This window comes from Triticum urartu, chromosome 3A, assembly GCF_056163025.1.
Source record: "Triticum urartu cultivar PI428250 chromosome 3A, HENAU_Tu73, whole genome shotgun sequence".
In the NCBI taxonomy this organism is placed as follows: Eukaryota; Viridiplantae; Streptophyta; class Magnoliopsida; order Poales; family Poaceae; genus Triticum; species Triticum urartu.
Genome location: NC_141875.1, coordinates 4,235,164 through 4,258,257, shown reverse-complemented (window position 1 = coordinate 4,258,257; position 23,094 = coordinate 4,235,164). Strand labels below are relative to the sequence as shown.

Here is a 23,094-nt window from a genome sequence, read left to right as displayed (position 1 = left end):
TTTGGTTCCGTAGTCGGACCTTGATTGTATTTGGATGATGTAATGCTTTATTCATGTAATTGTGTGAAGTGGCGATTGTAAGCCAACTATGTATCTTTCTCCCTATTGTATTACATGGGTTGTTTGCGAAGATTACCTCACTTGCGACATTGCTTTCAATGCGGCTATGCCTCTAAGTCGTGCTTCGACACGTGGGAGATATAGCCGCATCGAGGGCGTTACAGTCTGTCTCTCCCACTTTAGTCGGATCGGATTCGATGAAAAGGGTCCTTATGAAGGGTAAATAGAAATTGGCATATCACGCTGTGGTTTTGGCGTAGGTAAGAAACGTTCTTGCTAGAAACCTATAGCAGCCACGTAAAAACTTGCAACAACAATTAGAAGACGTCTAACTTGTTCTTGCAGCATATGCCGTGTGATGTGATATGGCCAAAAGGATGTGATGAATGATATATGTGATGTATGAGATTGATCATGTTCTTGTAATAGGAATCATGACTTGCATGCCGATGAGTATGACAACCGGCAGGAGCCATAGGGGTTGTCTTAATTTATTTATGACCTGCGTGTCAACATAAACGTCATGTAATTACTTTACTTTATTGCTAACCGTTAGCCATAGTAGTAGAAGTAATAGTTGGCGAGACAACTTCATGAAGACACAATGATGGAGATCATGATGATGGAGGTCATGGTGTCATGCCGGTGACAATGATGATCATGGCGCCCCGAAGATGGAGATCAAAAGGAGCAAAATGATATTGGCCATATCATGTCACTATTTGATTGCATGTGATGTTTATCATGTTTTACATCTTATTTGCTTAGAACGATGGTAGCATAAATAAGATGATCCCTCACAATAATTTCAAGAAAGTGTTCCCCCTAACTGTGCACCGTTGCTAAGGTCCGTTGTTCCGAATCACCACGTGATGATCGGGTCTGATAGGTTTTAACGTTCGCATACAACGCGTGTAAGCCAGATTTACACACGCAATACACTTAGGTTGACTTGACGAGCCTAGCATATATAGACATGGCCTCGGAACACGGAAGACCGAAAGGTCGAACATGAGTCGTATAGAAGATACGATCAACATGAAAATGTTCACCGATGATGACTAGTCTGTCTCACGTGATGATCGGACACGGCCTAGTTGACTCAGATCATGTATCACTTAGATGACTAGAGGGATGTCTATCTGAGTGGGAGTTCATTAAATAATTTGATTAGATGAACTTAATTATCATGAAGATAGTCTAAAATTCTTTGCAATATGTCTTGTAGATCAAATGTCCCATGCTAATATTGCCCTCAACTTCAACGCGTTCCTAGAGAAAACCAAGCTGAAAGACGATGGCAGCAACTACACAGACTGGGTCCGTAACCTGAGGATTATCCTCATAGCTGCCAGGAAAGCATATGTCCTTGATGCACCGCTAGGTGAAGCACGTGTTTTCCCAGCAGAACAAGACGTTATGAACACTTGGCAGACGCGTAGTGATGATTACTCCCTGGTTCAGTGCGGCATGCTTTACAGCTTAGAACCGGGGCTCCAAATGTGTTTTGAGCAACACGAAGCATATGAGATGTTCCAAGAGCTGAAAATGGTTTTCCAAGCTCATGCCCGGGTCGAGAGATATGAAGTCTCCGACAAGTTCTACAGTTGTAAGATGGAGGAGAATAGTTCCGTCAGCGAGCACATACTCAAAATGTCTGGGTTGCACAACCGCTTGTCTCAGCTGGGAGTTAATCTCCCGGATGATGCGGTCGTTGACAGAATCCTTCAGTCGCTCCCACCTAGCTACAAGAGCTTTGTGATGAACTTGAATATGTAGGGGATGGAAAAGACCATTCCTGAGGTATATTCAATGCTGAAATCAGCGGAGGTGGAAATCAAAAAGGAACATCAAGTGTTGATGGTGAATAAAACCACTAAGTTCAAGAAAGGCAAGGGTAAAAAGAACTTCAAGAAGGACGGCAAGGGAGTTGCCGCGCCCAGTAAGCAAGCTGCCGGGAAGAAGCCAAAGAATGGACCCAAGCCTGAGACTGAGTGCTTTTATTGCAAGGGAAACGGTCACTGGAAGCAGAACTGCCCCAAGTACTTAGCGGATAAGAAGGCCGGCAATGCCAAAGGTATATGTGATATACATGTTATTGATGTGTACCTAACCAGCGCACGTAGTAGCTCCTGGGTATTTGATACCGGTGTAGTTGCTCATATTTATAACTCAAAACAGGAACTGCGGAATAAACGGAGACTGGCGAAGGACGAGGTGACGATGCGCATCAGGAATGATTCCAAGGTCGATGTGATCGCCGTCGGCACGCTACCTCTACATTTTGAAGGAAATATGCCCTAGAGGCAATAATAAAGTTATTATTTATTTCCTTATATCATGATAAATGTTTATTATTCATGCTAGAATTGTATTAACCGGAAACATAATACATGTGTGAATACATAGACAAACAGAGTGTCACTAGTATGCCTCTACTTGACTAGCTCAGTGATCAAAGATGGTTAAATTTCCTAGCCATTGACATGGGTTTTCATTTGATTAATGGGATCACATCATTAGGAGAATGATGTGATTGACATGACCCATTCCGTTAGCTTAGCACACGATCGTTTAGTATGTTGCTATTGCTTTCTTCATGACTTATACATGTTCCTATGACTATAAGATTATGCAACTCCCGTTTACCGAAGGAACACTTTGTGTGCTACCAAACGTCACAACATAACTGGGTGATTATAAAGGTGCTCTACAGGTGTCTCCGAAGGTACTTGTTGGGTTGGCGTGTTTCAAGATTAGGATTTGTCACTCCGATTGTCGGAGAGGTATCTCTGGGCGCTCTCAGTAATGCACATCACTTAAGCCTTGCAAGCATTGCAACTAATGAGTTAGTTGCGGGATGATGTATTACGGAACGAGTAAAGAGACTTGCCGGTAACGAGATTGAACTAGGTATTGAGATACCGACGATTGAATCTCAGGCAAGTAACATACCCATGACAAAGGGAACAACGTATGTTGTTATGCGGTCTGACCGATAAAGATCTTCGTAGAATATGTAGGAGCCAATATGAGCATCCAGGTTCCGCTATTGGTTATTGACCGGAGACGTGTCTCGGTCATGTCTACATAGTTCTCGAACCCGTAGGGTCCGCACGCTTAACGTTACGATGACAGTTATATTATGAGTTTATATGTTTTGATGTACCGAAGGTTGTTCGGAGTCCCGGATGTGATCATGGACATGACGAGGAGTCTCGAAATGGTCAAGACATGAAGATTGATATATTGGAAGCCTATGTTTGGATATCGGAAGTGTTCCGGGTAAAATCGGGATTTTACCGGAGTACCGGGAGGTTACCGGAACCCCCCGGGAATCAAATGGGCCTTAGTGGGCCTAGGTGGAAGAGAGGAGAGGAGGCAAGGGCTGGCCGCACGCCCCTCCCCCCTAGTCCGAATAGGACAAGGAGAGGGGGGCGGCGCCCCCCTTTCTTCCTTCTCCTCCACTCCTTCCCCCTCAAGTCCTAATCCAACTAGGAAAGGGGGGGAGTCCTACTCCCATTGGGAGTAGGACTCCTCCTGGCGCGCCCTCTCCCTTGGCCGGCCACACCCCCCTTGCTCCTTTATATACGGGGGCAGGGGGGCACCCTAGAGACACAACAATTGATCATTGATCTCTTAGCCGTGTGCGGTGCCCCCCTCCACCATAGTCCACCTCGATAATACTGTAGCAGCGCTTAGGCAAAGCCCTGCGTCGGTAGAACATCAACATCGTCACCATGCCGTCGTGCTGACGAAACTCTCCCTCAAAACTCGGCTGGATCAGAGTTCGAGGGACGTCATCGGGCTGAACGTGTGCTGAACTCGAAGGTGCCGTACGTTCGGTACTTGATCGGTCGGATCGTGAAGACGTACGACTACATCAACTGCGTTGTGCTAACGCTTCCACTTTCGGTCTACGAGGGTACGTGGACAACACTCTCCCCTCTTGTTGCTATGCATCACCATGATCTTGCGTGTGCGTAGGAATTTTTTTGAAATTTCTACGTTCCCCAACGCATTTACCTACGGGATTAGTTTTAAACCTCAATAATTGTTATTTAGTACCAGCTTTGAGCATGAATATTGTATCTGGATCTCGTTTAATGCGAGATGGCTACTCATTTAAATCTGAGAATAATGGTTGTTCTATTTATATGAGAGACATGTTTTATGGTCATGCCCCGCTGGTCAATGGTTTGTTCTTATTTAATCTCGAACATGATGTTACACATATTCATAGTGTGAATGCCAAAAGGTGTATGGTTGATAATGATAGTCCCACATACTTGTGGCACTGCCGCCTTGGTCACATTGGTGTCAAACGCATGAAGAAACTCCATGCATATGGACTTTTGGAGTCTCTTGATTATGAATCATTTGACACGTGCGAATCATACCTCATGGGCAAAATGACCAAGACTCCGTTCTCCGGAACAATGGAGCGAGCAACCAACTTATTGGAAATCATACATTCTGATGTGTGCGGTCCAATAAGTGTTGAGGCTCACGGTGGCTATCGTTATGTTCTCATCCTCACTGATGACTTGAGTAGATATGGGTATGTCTACTTAATGAAACACAAGTCTGAGACCTTTGAAAAGTTCAAGGAATTTTAGAGTGAGGTCAAGAATCAACGTAACAGGAAAATCAAATTCTTATGATCAAATCGTGGGGGAGAATATTTGAGTCACGAATTTGGCACGCACTTAAGGAAATGCGGAATTGTTTCACAACTCACGCCGCCTGGAACACCTCAGCGTAATGGTGTGTCCGAACGTCCTAATCGCACTCTATTGGATATGGTACGATCTATGATGTCTCTTACTGATCTACCGCTGTCATTTTGGGGTTATGCTATAGAGACTGCCGCATTCACTTTAAATAGGGCTCCGTCGAAATCCGTTGAGACGACACCGTATGAATTGTGGTTTGGTAAGAAACCTAAGCTGTCGTTTCTGAAAGTTTGAGGATGCGATGCTTATGTCAAGAAACTTCAACCTGAAAAGCTCGAACCCAAATCGGAAAAATGCGTCTTCATAGGATACCCTAAAGAAACTATTGGGTATACCTTCTACCTCAGATCCGAAGGCAAGATCTTTGTTGCCAAGAATGGATCCTTTCTAGAGAAAAGTTTCTCTCGAAAGAAGTAAGTGGGAGGAAAGTAGAACTTGATGAAGTATTGCCTCTTGAACCGGAGAGTGGCGCGGCTCAAGAAAATGTTCCTGAGGTGCCTGCATCGACTAGAGAGGAAGTTAATGATGATGATCATGAAACTTCAGATCAAGTTGCTACTGAACTTCATAGGTCCACAAGGACACGTTCCGCACTAGAGTGGTACGGCAACCCTGTCCTAGAAATCATGTTGTTAGACAATGGTGAACCTTCGAACTATGAAGAAGCGATGGCGGGCCCAGATTCCGACAAATGGTTGGAAGCCATGAAATCCGAGATAGGATGCATGTATGAAAACGAAGTATGGACTTTGACTGACTTGCCCGATGATCGGCGAGCCATAGAAAATAAATGGATCTTTAAGAAGAAGACAGACGCGGATGGTAATGTGACCATCTATAAGGCTCGGCTTGTCGCTAAGGGTTATCGACAAGTTCAAGGGGTTGACTACAATGAGACTTTCTCACCCGTAGCGAAGCTGAAGTCCGTCCGAATCATGTTAGCAATCGCCGCATTCTATGATTATGAGATATGGCAAATGGACGTCAAAACAACATTCCTTAATGGTTTCCTTAAGGAAGAATTGTATATGATGCAGCCGGAAGGTTTTGTCGATCCTAAGAATGCTGACAAGGTGTGCAAGCTCCAATGCTCAATCTATGGGCTGGTGCAAGCCTCTCGGAGTTGGAACATTCGATTTGATGAGATGATCAAAGCGTTTGGGTTTACGCAGACTTATGGAGAAGGCTGTGTTTACAAGAAAGTGAGTGGGAGCTCTGTAGCTTTTCTCATATTATATGTGGATGACATACTATTGATGGAAAATGATACAGAATTCTTGGAAAGCATAAAGGCCTACTTGAACAAGTGTTTTTCAATGAAGGACCTTGGAGAAGCTGCTTATATATTAGGCATCAAGATCTATAGAGATAGATCGAGATGCCTCATTGGTCTTTCACAAAGTACGTACCTTGACAAGATATTGAAGAAGTTCAATATGGATAAGTCCAAGAAGGGATTCTTGCCTGTATTGCAAGGTATGAGATTGAGCACGGCTCAATGCCCGACCACGGCAGAAGATAGAGGAAAGATGAGTGTCGTCCCCTATGCATCGGCCATAGGGTCTATTATATATGCCATGCTGTGTACCAGATCTGATGTAAACCTTGCCATGAGTTTGGTAGGGAAGTACCAAAGTAATCCCGGCATGGAACACTGGACAACGGTCAAGAATATCCTGAAGTACCTGAAAAGGACTAAGGATATGTTTCTCGTCTATGGAGGTGAAGAAGAGCTCGTCGTAAAGGGTTACGTCGATGCTAGCTTCGACACAGATCTGGATGACTCTAAGTCACAAACCGGATATGTGTATATTTTGAATGGTGGGGCAGTCAGCTGGTGTAGTTGCAAGCAAAGCGTCGTGGCAGGATCTACATGTGAAGCGGAGTACATGACAGCCTCGGAGGCAGCACAAGAAGCAATCTGGATGAAGGAGTTCATTACCGACCTAGGAGTTATTCCCAAAGCGTCGGGCCCGATGACTCTCTTCTGTGACAACACTGGAGCTATTTCCCTTGCCAAGGAGCCCAGGTTTCATAGGAAGACCAGGCATATCAAGCGTCGCTTCAACTCCATTCGTGAAAATGTTCAAAATGGATACATAGATATTTGTAAAGTGCATACGGACCTGAATGTCGCAGATCCGTTGACTAAACCTCTTCCTCGAGCAAAACATGATCAACACCAGAACTCTATGGGTGTTCGATTCATCACAATGTAACTAGATTATTGACTTAGTGCAAGTGGGAGACTGTTGGAAATATGCCCTAGAGGCAATAATAAAATGGTTATTATTATATTTTCTTGTTCATGATAATTGTCTATTGTTCATGCTATAATTGTGTTATCCGAAAATCGTAATACATGTGTGAATACATAGACCACAACATGTCCCTAGTGAGCCTCTAGTTGACTAGCTCGTTGATCAATAGATGGTTATGGTTTCCTGACCATGGACATTGGATGTCATTGATAACGGGATCACGTCATTAGGAGAATGATGTGATGGACAAGACCCAATCCTAAGCATAGCGCAAGATCGTGTAGTTCGTCTGCTAAAGCTTTTCTAATGTCAAGTATCTTTTCCTTAGACCATGAGATTGTGCAACTCCCAGATACTGTAGGAATACTTTGGGTGTGCCAAACGTCACAACGTAACTGGGTGACTATAAACCTGCACTACGGGTATCTCTGAAAGTGTCTCTTGGGTTGGCACGAATCGAGACTGGGATTTGTCACTCCGTATGACGGAGAGGTATCTCTAGGCCCACTCGGTAAGACATCATCATAATGAGCTCAATGTGACTAAAAGTTGGTCACGGGATGATGTGTTACACAACGAGTAAAGTGACTTGCCGGTAACGAGATTGAACGAGGTATTGGGATACCGACGATCAAATCTCGGGCAAGTAACGTACCGATTGACAAAGGGAATTGTATACGGGATTGCTTGAATCCTCGACATCGTGGTTCATCCGATGAGATCATCGTGGAACATGTGGGAGCCAACATGGGTATCCAGATTCCGCTGTTGGTTATTGGCCGGAGAGTTGTCTCGGTCATGTCTGCATGGTTCCCGAACCCGTAGGGTCTACACACTTAAGGTTTGATGACGCTAGGGTTATTAGGAAGATTTGTATGTGATTACCAAATGTTGTTCGGAGTCCCGGATGAGATCCTGGACGAAACGAGGAGTTCCGGAATAGTCCGGAGATGAAGATTTATATATGGGAAGTCATCATACGGTCACCGGAAATATTCAAGGGTATACTAGTATTGTACCGGGACCACCAGAGGGGTTCCGGGGGTCCACCGGGAGGGTCCACCTGCCCCGGAGGGCCTTATGGTCTGTAGGTGGAAGGGAACCAGCCCCTAGTGGCCTGGGCGCCATTCCCCCCTAGGGCCCATGCACCTAGGGTTTGGGGGAACCCTAAAGGGGGGCGCCCCCCTTGCTTGGGGGGCAGCCCCTCCCCCTTGGCCGCAGCCCCCCTCTAGATCTCATCTAGAGGGGCCGGCCCCTTCCCCCTTCCCCCTATAAATAGAGGGGCGAGGGGAGGGCTGCAACACCACATCCAAGGTGCAGCCCCTCCCCTCCCCAACACCTCTCCTCCTCCGCGTGAGCTTGGCGAAGCCCTGCCAGAGAACTACCACTCCATCACCACCACGCCGTCGTGCTACTGTTGGAGACTTCTTCCTCAACCTCTCCCTCCTCCTTACTGGATCAAGGCGCGGGAGACGTCACCGGGCTGCACGTGTGTTGAACGCGGAGGCACCATTGTTCGGTACTTAGATCGGATTTGGCCGTGATCTGAATCGCTATGTGTACGACTCCTCCAACCGCGTTCTTGCAACGCTACCGACTCGCGATCTTCAAGGGTATGAAGATGCACTCCCCTCTCGTTGCTAGTTACTCCATAGATTGATCTTGGTGATGCGTAGAATTTTTTTAATTTCTGCAACGATCCCCAACACCTCCTCCTCCATGGCGCCAAAAGAGGGAGGCCGCCTCGCGCCGCCGGCGTCCCGGAGCTCGCCGGTCTTCCGCGCATCTCCATGCCACCATGTCAGACCACCTCACCACCGGCGACGAGCCCCGGTGCGCCCTCCATCTCATTCCTTTCTTCCTTGTTTCTCTTTTTTCCTCTCCATGTCCCTCCGATTTTACTCACCTCCCATGCCCATGCCTGTGTAGGTCGTCGACATGGCCAACGAGGAGCTCTCTGCCTTGGCCGTGAAGAGGACCCTCACACCGTCGTTTTGCTCTCCTCTGCACTGGATCCGGTCCCTCTACAACAGCCGTCGCTGGATCTGGTCTCCGCTGCCCGTCCGCACCTCCGGCGACCCTTGTCATCGCTGGATCGAACCATTGGCACCATTGATAGCACGCACGGGGTCGAGATTTTTTTCGTTTTTGAAAACAGATAGTTAGTAGTAACACACGTACTAGTAGCGTGGGATGCACCGCGCTATTACTATTAGTTAGCTGTAGCGCCTTAGTAGTAGCGCAGGCACCCACGCTACTATTAGCTTTTAACCCGCGTTACTACTAGGCTTTTTCCTAGTAGTGTAAGCACACTGATGAAAAGGGGAAAGAGCAGGGTGAACATTATTCTTACACTGGTACAATACCTCTGCCTTGCCGTCTCAGACCAAACTCGAAGAATCCCTAAAGCAAACGTGAAAAAAGTTTCACCCCGACCATTCACCGAATCCCTCTTCTCCATTGACCTAGATAGGGTGGGCCTCCGTTGAAGATCGTTGCGCTGGACCACCAATGCCACTGTCTAGCATCGCTTGAAGAAGACTGCCACTCGAACACACATCTCATTCGACATCCCACAACATCCCTCCAACTCCTCCACAAACAAGCTAGCCGCCCCCAATCAAGATCTCCTGTCCTCGCCGGCGCGGCACGGGATTTGCATGGCGGCGGCTAAGGTACGTCTCGGGGGAGGAAAGCTGATAAGAGAAAAGTACTCCCTCCATTCATTATTACAAGATATAAATGAGTTTTAGTGTATTTATTCACTCTTAGCCCGTATGTACTACCTCTGTTCCTACTAAACATAAGATGATTTGACCAAAACATATTACATATGCGAACAAAGTGTGTAGTTTATATACATTGAAATACCCAATACTACATTTTATAATTCGAAACGGAGGTCATACATTTTTAGTCACGGCGGAGTTGATGTTCCCTTGAAAAGATTTCGTAGACATTCCTTAACCCGAACACACTTGGTCCCACATGACACTAGGAACGGTTTCCTAGCTGACGTGTCGTCGTTTTTGAACCCAGACGTGCACGTGGCGGTCCAAGTTGGCATTCACCTCTGCCTTCTTCTTCTTCCTTCCTTCCCGTACTGGGCATTTCATCAAACACCAGGTCGGCACGAGAGGTAGCTCGTCTCCGGCAGGTCGCCGTCGGCTGCCACTCGCTTTCCGCTCCCAAAAGTACGCCGTCGTGATGTGTTCTTGCCGTTTCCGAGGACGGCCTAACACGTATGCCGGGAAGTCGCCGTCGAGGGTGCTCGCGCCCACGGTGGTGATCCACGGCGCGAGCGTCGGAATTCGCGGGAGCCAGCGTCGTTCCCGGCAGAGCAGGAGACCAGGGCGTTCTGCTGCATCGTGGCAGAACGCGGCGACGGTTCCGGCGGCTATCGTCACGCCGGCAGCGGCGAGCTGCCGAGACGAGCTACCTCGGGCGCTCACCAAGTGCTCGGTGAAATGCCTGGGACGAGGAGGAAGAAGAATGTGATGTTAATTAATTCTAAGCTCCAACACAAGGATGAAATGCAGTGTTGGTAGATCATGTTTGATCATAGCATTCCGATCGTCTTCGGGATCGAAATGTGCATTTGGCAGCATGGAGATTGCAATACTAAAAACTCCTAAATGAACAAGGGATGGACAGCCATCCCAGAAACAAAGAAAAGACCTTGTGTCGCACCATTTCGTGCCACCAAGGAAAGGATCAATCATGCCTACTGACTACTCTACTCTACTCTACTCTAGCAGTGAAACAGAGCATGTTCGTAGCTTGGGAACCGATGATGGATCGATCAATCTGCTTAACTCTCACTCAGCATCAGCAACGCCTCCGTGGCCTCCAGTGTCCTCGCGCCCGGCCATCCTCCAGGACGGACGGGCACCTCCATCATCAGCCTCCATGGCGTCCGCACGGGGGGTACCAACGGCGTGCTCCAGGACGGGTAACATAGATGGAAGAGGCCGTCTCCAGAAATTCAGGGCCCCGATGCGAAATGCGAATTGGGGCCCTGAAATTTCTAGAATACACATTTTTTATGAAAGAAAAATGAATAAATTCAAACACTAGACAAATTATAGGCTTGTCAAGATACTAAAACAAAAAGACTAAACCTACTATGTATCTTCTCAAGATAATTTGATTGATGAACTGATGCATTTGCACACAATATACTCATCTATATATTCAACACAACAAAGTAGTCTAATTTAAATATGGTTTCAGTTTGAGCGCACCTGGTGGACAGATAGGTGATGTCCTGACCTTGGTATCGGCCACCGACTGTTTTTCTACTTGTGCGCTTTTTTAGATTTTTGTGTCATTATATTGAGAATAGAAAAGAGTATTTACAGGATGGTGTTATAGCGAAGAAAAACTGGATGACCTACGCGCAGAAACTTGGCATTAAGCAACCTCTCGAAGAAACCTGCCAGATTGGGTCACCCAAACGTCCATTCAGCAAAACCAAAACGCTGCATAATTTCAACGAGGAACAGAGTCGTGCATCGAATCCAATTGTTCCCAAAACCAAAACGCTGCATAATTTCAACGAGGAACAGCCATTCAACAGAATCAAAAGCACGAGCTATATTAATAAGCTAGATCATCTGAGAAGGCACCTTCTTGTGATGCAGTGCGCCTGTGCGCGGATGGCTTGCTGTGCCATAAGGTATGGAAATTCCTCATGCGAGCAGGGCTATGGCCTATGGGCTGCGCCTCCGGGCAGGAAACCAAGCGATCAAACAAACTAGCAGACATCGCCGCTAGCCTCCGTCTTAGAACAATTTTAGTATCGGTTGTTACGAGGTAACTGTCTTACTGTGTGTCTGTGTGGGATCACAGGATCAAAAAGGAAGGAACCCATGTCCTCGTGTACTAGGATATACGTGGGAGGTTTGCCGATACGTCATCTAGCCAACTCGGAACACAAGATATCATGCTTGGTCGCTTTTGGAACCAAAGTAGTACTAGAGTTACCGAGTTGGTAAGATTGACATTCTATGTGGTACTAAGCTCAATAATAATTCACAATAACATCAATGACCGAACATGTTGCTAGATGACGAACTGATTAATTATTGACGGGAGCTTGTACATATGATCAAAGATTGATCACTTGTGGATAAGCAGGGCAATGAGTTCGCCTGCAACGCCACATCGCTCTGTCATCTCGCGATCTATGTTTGTCACTGGGGATTTCTTCTCCATCCCCTTAAATGCATTCTCGCAATGATCACCAACGCCCTTGATATCCAACATGAGACTCGACGCGGTAATGTAGTCCCCATCATGAAGGAGAGTGCGGACGTCGACCTCGAGTTCGTTGCCCGCGAATTGATAGGACTAGAGGCAGACGTTTAACACGCCCCCCTCTGGCGTGCCCTTCTTTTTCTTGGCTAGGTCATCGATGACCTTGGCGTTGTGGTTGGCGGTGTCACCGGCAATCTTCACCGCGATGTTGGCGAGTTCCAACTCAGTGGAGGCATAAGTACTCTTTGGATCTATGTGCAACACGGACATGCACAACAAGGCATTCTTGGTCTTGTTGCAAGTCCGGGCAACAAAGCTGGCGTCGGCATCGGCGACAGAGATTCCGAACATGATGCCGAGAATAATGAAAACCATGGCTACAGATGTTGCTTGGTTCGCCATTGCAACTTTCAGTTTGCACCTACCTAGGTGTCGTTGCTATCTCGGTGATTCTTTCTTCTATATGTAAAGGTACACACATGAGAAAATCCTTATGATATGACCCGCCTAAATTATTGTATGATTGTATATTTATTGTTCTCGCTAGATCAAATGTCATATCAAATCAAATCAATCAAATCAAACCGAATCAAATCAAATCAAATCAAATCAGATCAGATCTTTCCTATAATATATATAATAATAAAGCAATTATCGCCTCTACCCTCCCGCTCACCGTAGTGACACTTTTGCTAAAATCCCCCTGTGTTTCTCAATAATACAAGTAGATTGTGTGTGGTGTGCAGACAAACTGTGTGTGGTATGTTTACTCAACTTGTGATGACAGCTCTTTGGTTAGTACGTACCTTCGTCCCTAGATTTTCACTCTAAACATCATTATATTTTGGACAGAGGATGTGTTTGCAAAATTGTTGTTGTTTTATTTTTGAAGTTATTCCATTAATTTTGCATCACATATATTAATTTGTACGGCTCCGGCATATATGTTTATCACCATACGGCCGTTCGAGTTTTGGCATATGGGTGTTCGGCCGATTGTGTTGACGAATATTTCCGCATTGGTGAAGACATGCTCTTGGAGGCTGTTCGAAGGTTCACTAAAGCAGCGATCATTGTCTTTGACCCGGAGTACTTGAGAGCACCTAACGAGGAAGATACCCAGAGGCTGATGACAGAGAGTGAAGCAAGAGGTTGGCTAGAGATGCTCGGATCACTTGACTGTATGCGCTGGACATGGAAGAATTGTCCTGCAGGATGGAAGGGTCAGTACAAAGGTCATTGCAATGATCCAGCGATCATTCTTGAGGAAGTTGCAACTAAGGCCACTGCAATGATCATAGAAGACGAAAGGGATATGCCCGAGAACTTTCGGTATATCACCAACGGGACTTTGGTGTAACACCCCGGATGTAACTTTCCCAATTTGTACTCCAACTCTTGCCGTTTCAGTGTTAAGTTATTTTATTCTCTCAGGTTCGGGTTTTCGTCTCCGTGTGTTGTATCGTTGTCATGCATCTCATATCATGTCATCATGTGCATTGCATTTGCATACGTGTTCATCTCATGCATTCGAGCATTTTCCCCGTTGTCCGTTTTGCATTTCGGCGCTTCGTTCTCCTCCGGTGGTCATTTCTACCCTTTCTTTCGTGTGTGAGGATTAAACATTTCCGGATTGGACCGAGACTTGCCAAGCGGCCTTGGTTTACTACCGGTAGACCGCCTGCCAAGTTTCGTATCATTTGGACTTCGTTTGATACTCCAACGGTTAACCGAGGGACCGAAAAGGCCTCGTGTGTGTTGCAGCCCAACACCCCTCCAATTTGGCCCAAAACCCACCTAACTCTGCTCCATCATCTAGATCGTTCGATCACGATCGCGTGGCCGGAAACCGCACCTCATTTGGACTCTCCTAGCTCCCTCTATGCCTATAAATAGGTCCTCTTCGAAAATCTCGGATCCCCTCCTCGAAACCCTAGTCGTCTTCCACCTCTCGCCGCCGGACACCTGTTCCGCCGCCGCCACGTGGCGCAACCCCACTGGCCCGGCCGCATCTCCCCGCGGCCCACCCGCGCCCCGCCGCCTGCCGCGCTGCGCCGCCTCCTCCGCCGCCCAGCCGTCCGCCGCCGCCGTCCCGATTCTCCGGCCGCCGCCCGAGCCACCGGAGCTCCTCGCCGACCTCGCCGCGCCGTCCATCACCGCCCCGCCGCGTCGATCGCCGCCGCCCTCGCCGGATCGGGACGAGAGGGAGCCGGCCTCGCCTCTCCCTCACCTCCTCCTCGACTCCCCTCGCCAGAGCAGCCGCCGCCCTCGCCGGATTCCGCCTCGGTTCGCGTGCCGTGAACAGTAAACCCTAGATCTCGGGGTGATTTTTTTCTCTAAGTCCCGGAGATTTCCTAATCCTTATGCCCCTGTTCATAGCCCCGTAACTTTGCATCCGTAGCTTCATTTTTGGCATATAGCATATCAAAATGTTCATCTCAGAGAGTACATCATTTCATTCCATAGCATCATTTTCATTTGAGTTCATCTTGATGCCCGAAATGCTGTTAGAAGAGGGCTACTTGAGATAATTGTCAGATCTGCTACTCTATTTAGCCTTTTGTCATTTTTGCCATGATTATTGTGTGCATGATATGCCCTGATGCTCTACATATGTTTTGTTAAGGGTTTTGTCATATTTCCAGAGGTGCAACCCATGTATTTTTGTGATGTGTGTGGTGACTAATGCAAGCTTGCAAAGTGGTGCACTTGCTAATTCTGTTTTCAGGGACTTAGCAATTCCACTAAGTCCTTGAGCTGTTTATCTCATATTGCCATATGTTCATGTTGTTTCCTAGCGATCCGTGCCTCTTTTGAGGATGATAAGTAAGGATGTTTTGTTAATCTTGTAGTGCTCTATCCATCCATGTCTTTGTTTGCAATTATAGAGCACCCTAGCTTGAGTCAATCGAGCTCTACTTTTGCTACTTTGTGAATCTGGGCAGATTGTCAACTTGTTTGCAATTTTGCCGATGATGTTGTAGTTGATCCATGCATGCTATGCTATTGTTCTTGCCATTTCTAGCTTGCATTGTGTGTGTTCTTGATGGGTGTATGCTTAGTTTGTCATGACTTGCACCGTAGTGAGTGCATCAAGCTCGTAAACATGCCTACTTGAGTTATATTTCAGCATGTGCCATTTTTCACTAAGTCTGTGATCTGGTTATGTTTTTGCTATGTTCACATGCTTGCAATTGTATTTTCTGATCCCTTTTGGCTCAATGTCACTAAGGGACTTTTGTTAAGATCTTTGAGTAGCTCCATGCCATGCTTTACTTTGCCATGTTCAGGTCCTGTAGCATGTAGTTTGGTTGCTCCGAAGAGTGCTACCTGATCTGAAATTCCAGACAAGTGTTAATTTCACTAAGTCTGAATCTGTTTTCCATATGCATTTTTGCCATGCTTGTTTGAACCTGTTAATGGATGAATTGGCCGTAGCTCAGTGCTAGACTTTTGTTAAGCATCTTGAATGCATCCCTGCCATGTATTTTTGTTGTCATGTTTGGGTGCTGTAGCATGTTCATCTCATTGCATTTAGATGGTTACTTGTTGTAAATCGCAGACCGGTGTCAATTTTGAATCACTTGCCATTTCCAAACCGTAACTCTGATTCCGATGATCTTTATATCGTTTTCAAGCGATTTCATCTCATCTTTCCAGTGGCATACTTGGATTTCCAAGTTGAAGCCAGGTTCTTGCATTTCCTGTCATATCTTGCATTTTGCATCCCGCATCGCATCCCGCATAGCATATCATCTTTGCATCATCTTGTTTGATCCTTGCACGTGGTTGATTGTATCCTTGTTTCTTGTTTGTCTTGTTTGGGTAGAGCCGGGAGACGAGTTCGCTAACGAGGAGTCCGTTGAGTTTGCTTCTGAGGATCCAGTCAACTCTGACAATTGTGCAGGCAAGATGATCATACCCTCGAAATCACTACTATCTTTGCTATGCTAGTTTGCTCGCTCTTTTGCTATGCCAATGCTACGATGCCTACCACTTGCTTTCAAGCCTCCCAAATTGCCATGTCAAACCTCTAACCCACCTTGTCCTAGCAAATAGTTGATTGGCTATGTTACCGCTTTGCTCAGCCCCTCTTACAGCGTTGCTAGTTGCAGGTGAAGATTGAAGGCTGTTCCTTGTTGGAACATTTATTTACTTGTTGGGATATCATTATATTATCTTGTTATTTTAATGCATCTATATACTTGGTAAAGGGTGGAAGGCTCGGCCTCTCGCCTAGTGTTTTGTTCCACTCTTGTCGCCCTAGTTTCCGTCATATCGGTGTTATGTTCCCGGATTTTGCGTTCCTTACGCGGTTGGGTTATAATGGGAACCCTTTGATAGTTCGCCTTGATTAAAGCTTTTCCAGCAATGCCCAACCTTGATTTTACCATTTGCCACCTAGCCTCTTTTCCCTTGGGTTTCCGGAGCCCGAGGGTCATCTTATTTAACCCCCCCCCCCGGGCCAGTGCTCCTCTGAGTGTTGGTCCAAATAGAGCCACTTGCAGCGCCACCTCGGGGCAACTTGAGGGTTGGTTTTAGTTGTACGTAGTATTCATCTGAGTGTGCCCTGAGAAAGAGATATGTGCAGCTCCTATCGGGATTTGTCGGCACATTCGGGCGGTGTTGCTAGATTAGTTTTAACTTGTCGAAGTGTCTCGAATAACCGAGATACCGAGTCTGATCGGAACGTCTTGGGAGGAGGTCTATTCCTTCGTTGACCGTGAGAGCTTGTCATGGGCTAAGTTGGGACTCCCCTGCAGGGATTGAACTTTCAAAAGCCGTGCCCGCGGTTATGGGCAGATGGGAATTTGTTAATGTCTGGTTGTAGATAACTTGAACCTTAACTTAATTAAAATGGATCAACTGAGTGTGTTACCGTGATGGCCTCTTCTTGGCGGAGTCCGGGAAGTGGACACGGTGTTGGAGTTATGTTTGCGCAGGTTGCTCTCTAGTTTATCGCTCGCGCTTTGTCTCCTCTTCTCGCTCTCTTTTGCGAATAAGTTAGCCACCATACTTGCTAGTCGCTTGTTGCAGCTCCACATATTTTTACCTTGCCTTACCTATAAGCTTAAATAGTCTTGATCGCGAGGGTGCGAGATTGCTGAGTCCCTGTGGCTCACAGATTACTATTACACCAGATGCAGGGCCTGATGATTCTGCTCCAGGTGACGCGTATGAGCTCAAGTGGGAGTTCGACGAAGACTCTGAACGTTACTATGTTTCCTTTCCTGATGATCAGTAGTGGTGCCCAGTTGGGGGTGATCGGGACCGTGTCGCATGTTGGGTTATCTTTTATTTTGGCGCCGTAGTCGGGCCATGATTGTTTGGATGATGTAATGTTATTTATGTACTTGATTGACGTGGCGAGTGTAAGCCAACTATGTTATCTCCCCTTTATGATTTATATTACATGGGATGTTGTGAAGATTGCCTAACTTGCGACATATGCCTTCAATGCGATTATGCCTCTAAGTCGTGCCTCGACACGTGGGAGATATAGTCGCATCGAGGGTGTTACATTTGGTTTGAGCCAGAGTATGATACAAATAGGATCCCGGCATTCCTTGAAGAGCATTGCAAGATCGAGAACCGACAAGTTCATGCTCAACTCCAACAAGATCTCATTGAGCATCACTGGCAACGTCTTAGCAAGTCCTTGTTGTTCTATCACATGCTACTTGCTACATTTGGACCATTTGGCATGTTTAAATTTGAATAATTAGGTTTGTAAACTTTAAATTCAGGTTTGTCAGAGAAAAAATCGGTCATTGTCGGGGCTAAAGGGACGGCCGGCGCGGTGACATCATGGTAGTGGGAGGAGGTTGAGGGGAGGGGAGGGCAGTGAGGCGGCATGGGAGTGGGCCGCGGGCGGTGGTGGCCGGTGGTTTGGCCGGTGCCACATTTGATGGTTGAGGAAGAAGAAGAATCGCGGGCTGGAGGTACAAGATGAACATGAAAACTGTTCAGAGTTGAAAGAAAGCATATATGCCGTTGGATCTGCATCCGAAGGCCGAAAATGTTTCGATTGGCCCTAATTTCAATTTCAGTCGACTTACTCTCAATATTATTGAAGTCAAGTGACCATGATTAAAAAAAACTACTTGTATATAAAGGAGCATTTTTTATTGGTGGATCTATAACATTTAGAATATACCTGTGACGGGAAAGAGCATATTTGATACTGGTCACTTGGCTTCAATAATACTGATCCACCAATATTGCATCTCTATGACGGGAAAGAACATACTCCATACCCCCATATTAGTTTTGACTAAAGTGAAACTTTATAAAGTTTGACCAAGTTTGTAGAAAACAATATGAATATTTACGGTAATAAATTTATATGATGTGAAAATATATGCAATGATGAATTCAATGATATATATTTGGTGGTGTATATATTAACATATTTTTCTACAAACTTGTCGAAAATATATAGAGTTTGACTTTAAACAAACCTAATATGCGGAGTAAATAAAAACGAAGGTAGTATTTGTTTTATGTGTGTGTGGGGGAAAGGCCATATTTGATACTCTGAATATATATGACATTTTCTATTTGTGAGTAAAAGATAACTCATTCAGGCTTATAATTCTAAGTGTAGAATGTCTGAAAGTTAAGAATGGAGGTGAGTGAGGCAACTCCATGGTTTTCTTCTTCTTCTTTTTTCTTTTGAAATAGAGGTTAAACCTTCGGCCTCTACATCATTCGTGATGCACACAACCATTCTTATTAATTATTAAGCAGAGTACAAGGAAATACAACCATGGCTGAGCCATTAAACATATGAATAAACATCTACTACTAAGTCAACTTCTTCCACAACAACGTCTTCAAGCGCCCCACACCGTCGTCGTCACGTATGGCAGAAGATGGACAAGACAAGGATTTTCATCCTGATTGCGAAGGCCAAGGCCAACACAATGGGAAGACAAACCTTCAAGTTCGTCATTGCTGAGACCAACCGATGAAGACCGAAATAAGTGTTTTCATCTTGGACATGAAGTTGTTTTCAATCATCATTTTGGAGACGGATCTTCTAGTAGTCACGCAAGGATGTGATCCACGCTATGCTGGAATGATGCTAGCCGAAGGGTGGGACATATTCACACCATAGACAACCGCCCACGCCGGTCATCCATGATGCGGCGGGATTTGGCGGCACCTACGCCGCATCTGCACGATGAAGATCGTTGTCTTGACCGTTGCTGCCAATGATTGTCACTGTCGCACCACCCTCCTGCCTGCTGCCGCCAACCACTGAGATCCGTTGTCCGCTGCCACTGGAGCCCGTCGTCGCCATTGCGCCACTGCCAAATTCCAATTTAGGGGAAGATTTTTTTCGGGAACTGCAAAAGTAGCTCCCCTATCAACCTCCGCTAGATTATATGGACACCTCGTAAAACTATATTTAGGGGGATTTTTTTTGGGGAACCGTTGGTGATACTCTAAGGCCATGTATTAAGCCTCACATGGTTCTTACTAAATACAGTCATGCGGGAAAAAATACGTTCAAATTTTTGCGGTGTTGAAATCTTCTTCCTTCTACATCCACCAGGGATGTGCCATGAGAATAGCTTGATACCGCCTCTTAGCCTCGACCACGTCAGAGCAAACCTTTTTAAACCCAGGAGATTATAGAAGCAGTGTCCAGGAAGTCATCGACGCAAACTAGCAGAAGCCGACAATCGTGATCTGCGCAATAAATCGCCGCCTGGGAGAAGAAAACGCCGGCAAGGGCCTGTAGAAACTGCAAAGACAACGAAAGCCGGCTGAATATAGAATCCAACGAATACCAAAACCGAACTTATCCCAGAAGACCCATCAGAGACATTGCTCCACAATCCACACAACCCTCGCCTGTGATAAGCAAACCGTCGGAAAGGGAAAAGAGCGGGGTGAACATTATTCTTCCACTGTTACAATACCTCTGCCTTGCCGTCCTAGATCAAACTTGAAGAATCATAAAGAAAACGTGAAAAAAAGTTTCACCCCGACCATGCACCTACTCCATCTTCTCCAATGACCTAGACGGGTTGGGCTGCCGTTGAAGATTGTTGCGCCGGACCACCAGATGTCGTCGTCTAGCACCGCCTGGAGAAGACTAGGCATTTCTTCTTCTTCCTTCCCGTACTGGGCATTTCATCAAACACCAGGTCAGCAGGTCGCCGTCGGCTGCCACTCGCTTGTCGCTCCGCACAGCACGCCGTTGTGATGTGTCCTTGCCGTTTCCGAGGACGGCTGAACACGTATGCCGGGAAGTCGCCGTCGAGGCTGCTCGCGCCCACGGTGGTGATCCACGGCATGAGCGTCGGAATTCGCGGGAGCCAGCGTCGTTCCCGGCAGAGCAGGAGACCAGGGCGTTCTACTGCATCGCGGAAGAACGAGGCGACGTTACCGGCGAGCTGCCGAGACGAGCTACCTCGGCTGCTCACCAAGCGCTCGGTGAAATGCCTGGGACGAGGAGGAAGAAGAATGGGACGTTAATTCCAACTTTGATGAGCCCGCCACGCCGTCGAAATGAAGCTCCGCGTAACATGTTGCAACACAAGGATGAAATGCAGTGTTGGCAATGGGTAATACTAGTGTTGGTAGATCATGTTCTATCATATCATTTGGCACCTCTGCAAAGTGCAAACCATGGAGATTGCAATGCTAGAAAACGCCTAAACTGGAACCAAAATGCTATTTTTTCTTCCTACTGACTACTCTAGCAGTGAAACAGAGCAAGTTTGTAGCTTGGGCATCGATGGTGGATCGACCAATCTGCTCAACTCTCACTCAGCATCAGCAACGCCTCCGCGGCCTCCAGCGCCCTCGCGTCCGGCCATCGTCCATCATCAGCTTCCTCTATGGAGTCCTCACGGGCGGCACCAACGGCGTGCTCCAGCGCGGGCACCGCGGCCGGCAATGCCATCGCCGCTCTGTTCCTGGCCGCGGCCAGGACCTCCGCGATGGCGGCGTCGGCGTGCGGGGCGTCCCCCTGGCGGTAGTGCACGATGACGAGCCCGAGCGCGCCGCGCGGCTGGCCGGCCACGCCCACCGTGAGCGCCGGCGAGCGGAACGCCCACAGCTCCACCATGGCCGGCTCCAGGTCCTCGGCCCTGGCGTCGTCCGCCACGGCGAGGCCGTTCTCGGTCAGGAACCTCCTCCAGCCGGCGATGAGGCGGTACGCCTTGTTGCACTCCAGCTTCTTGCAGTCGAGCACGTAGGGCCGGCCCGCGCGGTCGTAGGCCTGCACCTGCACGCACGGCCTCTCCTCCGCCGTCAGCACCTCGTCGAACGGGAACGGCTCGCCGTGCCGCCAGCTGCGGCACGACATGAGCAGCCGGTGCTGGTTGGTCACCCGGTCCGACTTGGACAGCCGCTTCCCGTAGATGCGCACCGGGGCGGACGCGCCGAGGCCGCGCAGGACGTCGCGGAGCTTGCCGTCCACGACGGCGATCTCGTCCAGCGAGTCCACGCCCGGGGCGGGCACCGCCGCGGACCACGACGTCGACTCCATGCCGGCCCAGAACACGCCGCCCTCACGCTTCTTGCTCGCTCTGGTCGCGCCCAGCAGCCTCCCCCTGCGGCCAAGATCGTTCTCCCATCGCACCCTGCGGTCCGCGACGGCCACCTCGTCCAGCGAATTGACGGCCAAGAACTCGCGCTCCTGGTGGTTCTTGCGCTTCTTGCTGGCTCTTGCCGCGGCGGCCTCTGCCCACGGCGATGGCGACGTCGACTCGATGCCGGCCAAGAACTCGCGCTCCTGATGGTTCTTGCGCTTCTTGCTGGCTCTGGACGCAGGGGATCGCGCCCGGCGGATGGCAACGGAAGGCCGGAGTGCCGCGGCAGCGGAGCACGGCGGCGGGCGCTGGTCCGCGGCCAGAAACCTCTCCCCGCGGCGAAGATCCTCGTCCACTCGCAGCCTGCGGTCGACGGCAATGATCTCGTCCAGCGAATTGACGCCCATGGAGGCCCCTGGAGACGGCGACGTCGACTCGACGCCGGCCCAGAACGCGCCGTCATGCCGCTTCTTGCGCTTCTTGATGGCTCTGGCCGCCGGAGATTGGGCTCGACAGACGGCAACGGGAGGCCGGAGCGCGGCGGCGGCGGCGGCTGCAGCGTACTGCCACAGCAGGCTCCGGTTCGCGGCAAACATCCACTCCTCTCCCCCGGACTTGAGCTGCGGCCCCACGGCGTCGTGCTCGCCCGGGGCGGCCACCGGCACCACGGAGGAGCCGAAAGATCCGCCACCGGCGCTCCTCCAGGTCTCCGGCTCCTCCTGGTCCATGGCCCCGGGGGCGGGTGGAGGCGCCTCGTCCTCCTCCTGCGAACAGCGTGACGGCGAATTGGCGATCGGGAATGGTGGAGGACTCCGGCGGCGGCAGGGTATGGAAATACCTCTCAAAGGGAAGGAACATTTTATAGAGAGAGCTCGGTGTTGGATACGGACTGGACCCCAAAACATTTTTTTTGTTCATTCAAAAATCAAATCCGGAAGAACAAATCTTAACAGGAAACTGGAAACAAAACAATGCTCGTCTAGGCCTCCCATATTATTTTTTAGGAAGAAAACATGAAGCTTTGCTATAACTACATTTTCCCTAAAACAAAAGCTGACCCCTTTTCGTTTCGGAAATGATAAATCCCGAATGTTCGGTCGAACTTTTTTATGGCAACTTTACTTGAGGCAAGGATAGGAAATTTAGTTGTCATGCACGGCAATTTCCTGGTAAATAATAATAAAAACACGAGGGAGAAATTGCCCTACCTACCAGCTAAACTTGTCA

At 48.0% G+C, this 23,094-nt stretch overlaps 1 pseudogene; it reads right to left on the bottom strand.

Annotated features, from left to right (window-relative positions):
• Positions 1–12,090: 12,090 nt before the first annotated feature.
• LOC125547460 (pectinesterase inhibitor-like) lies at positions 12,091–12,808 on the bottom strand (annotated as a pseudogene).
• Between the last annotated feature and the right edge of the window lie 10,286 nt (positions 12,809–23,094).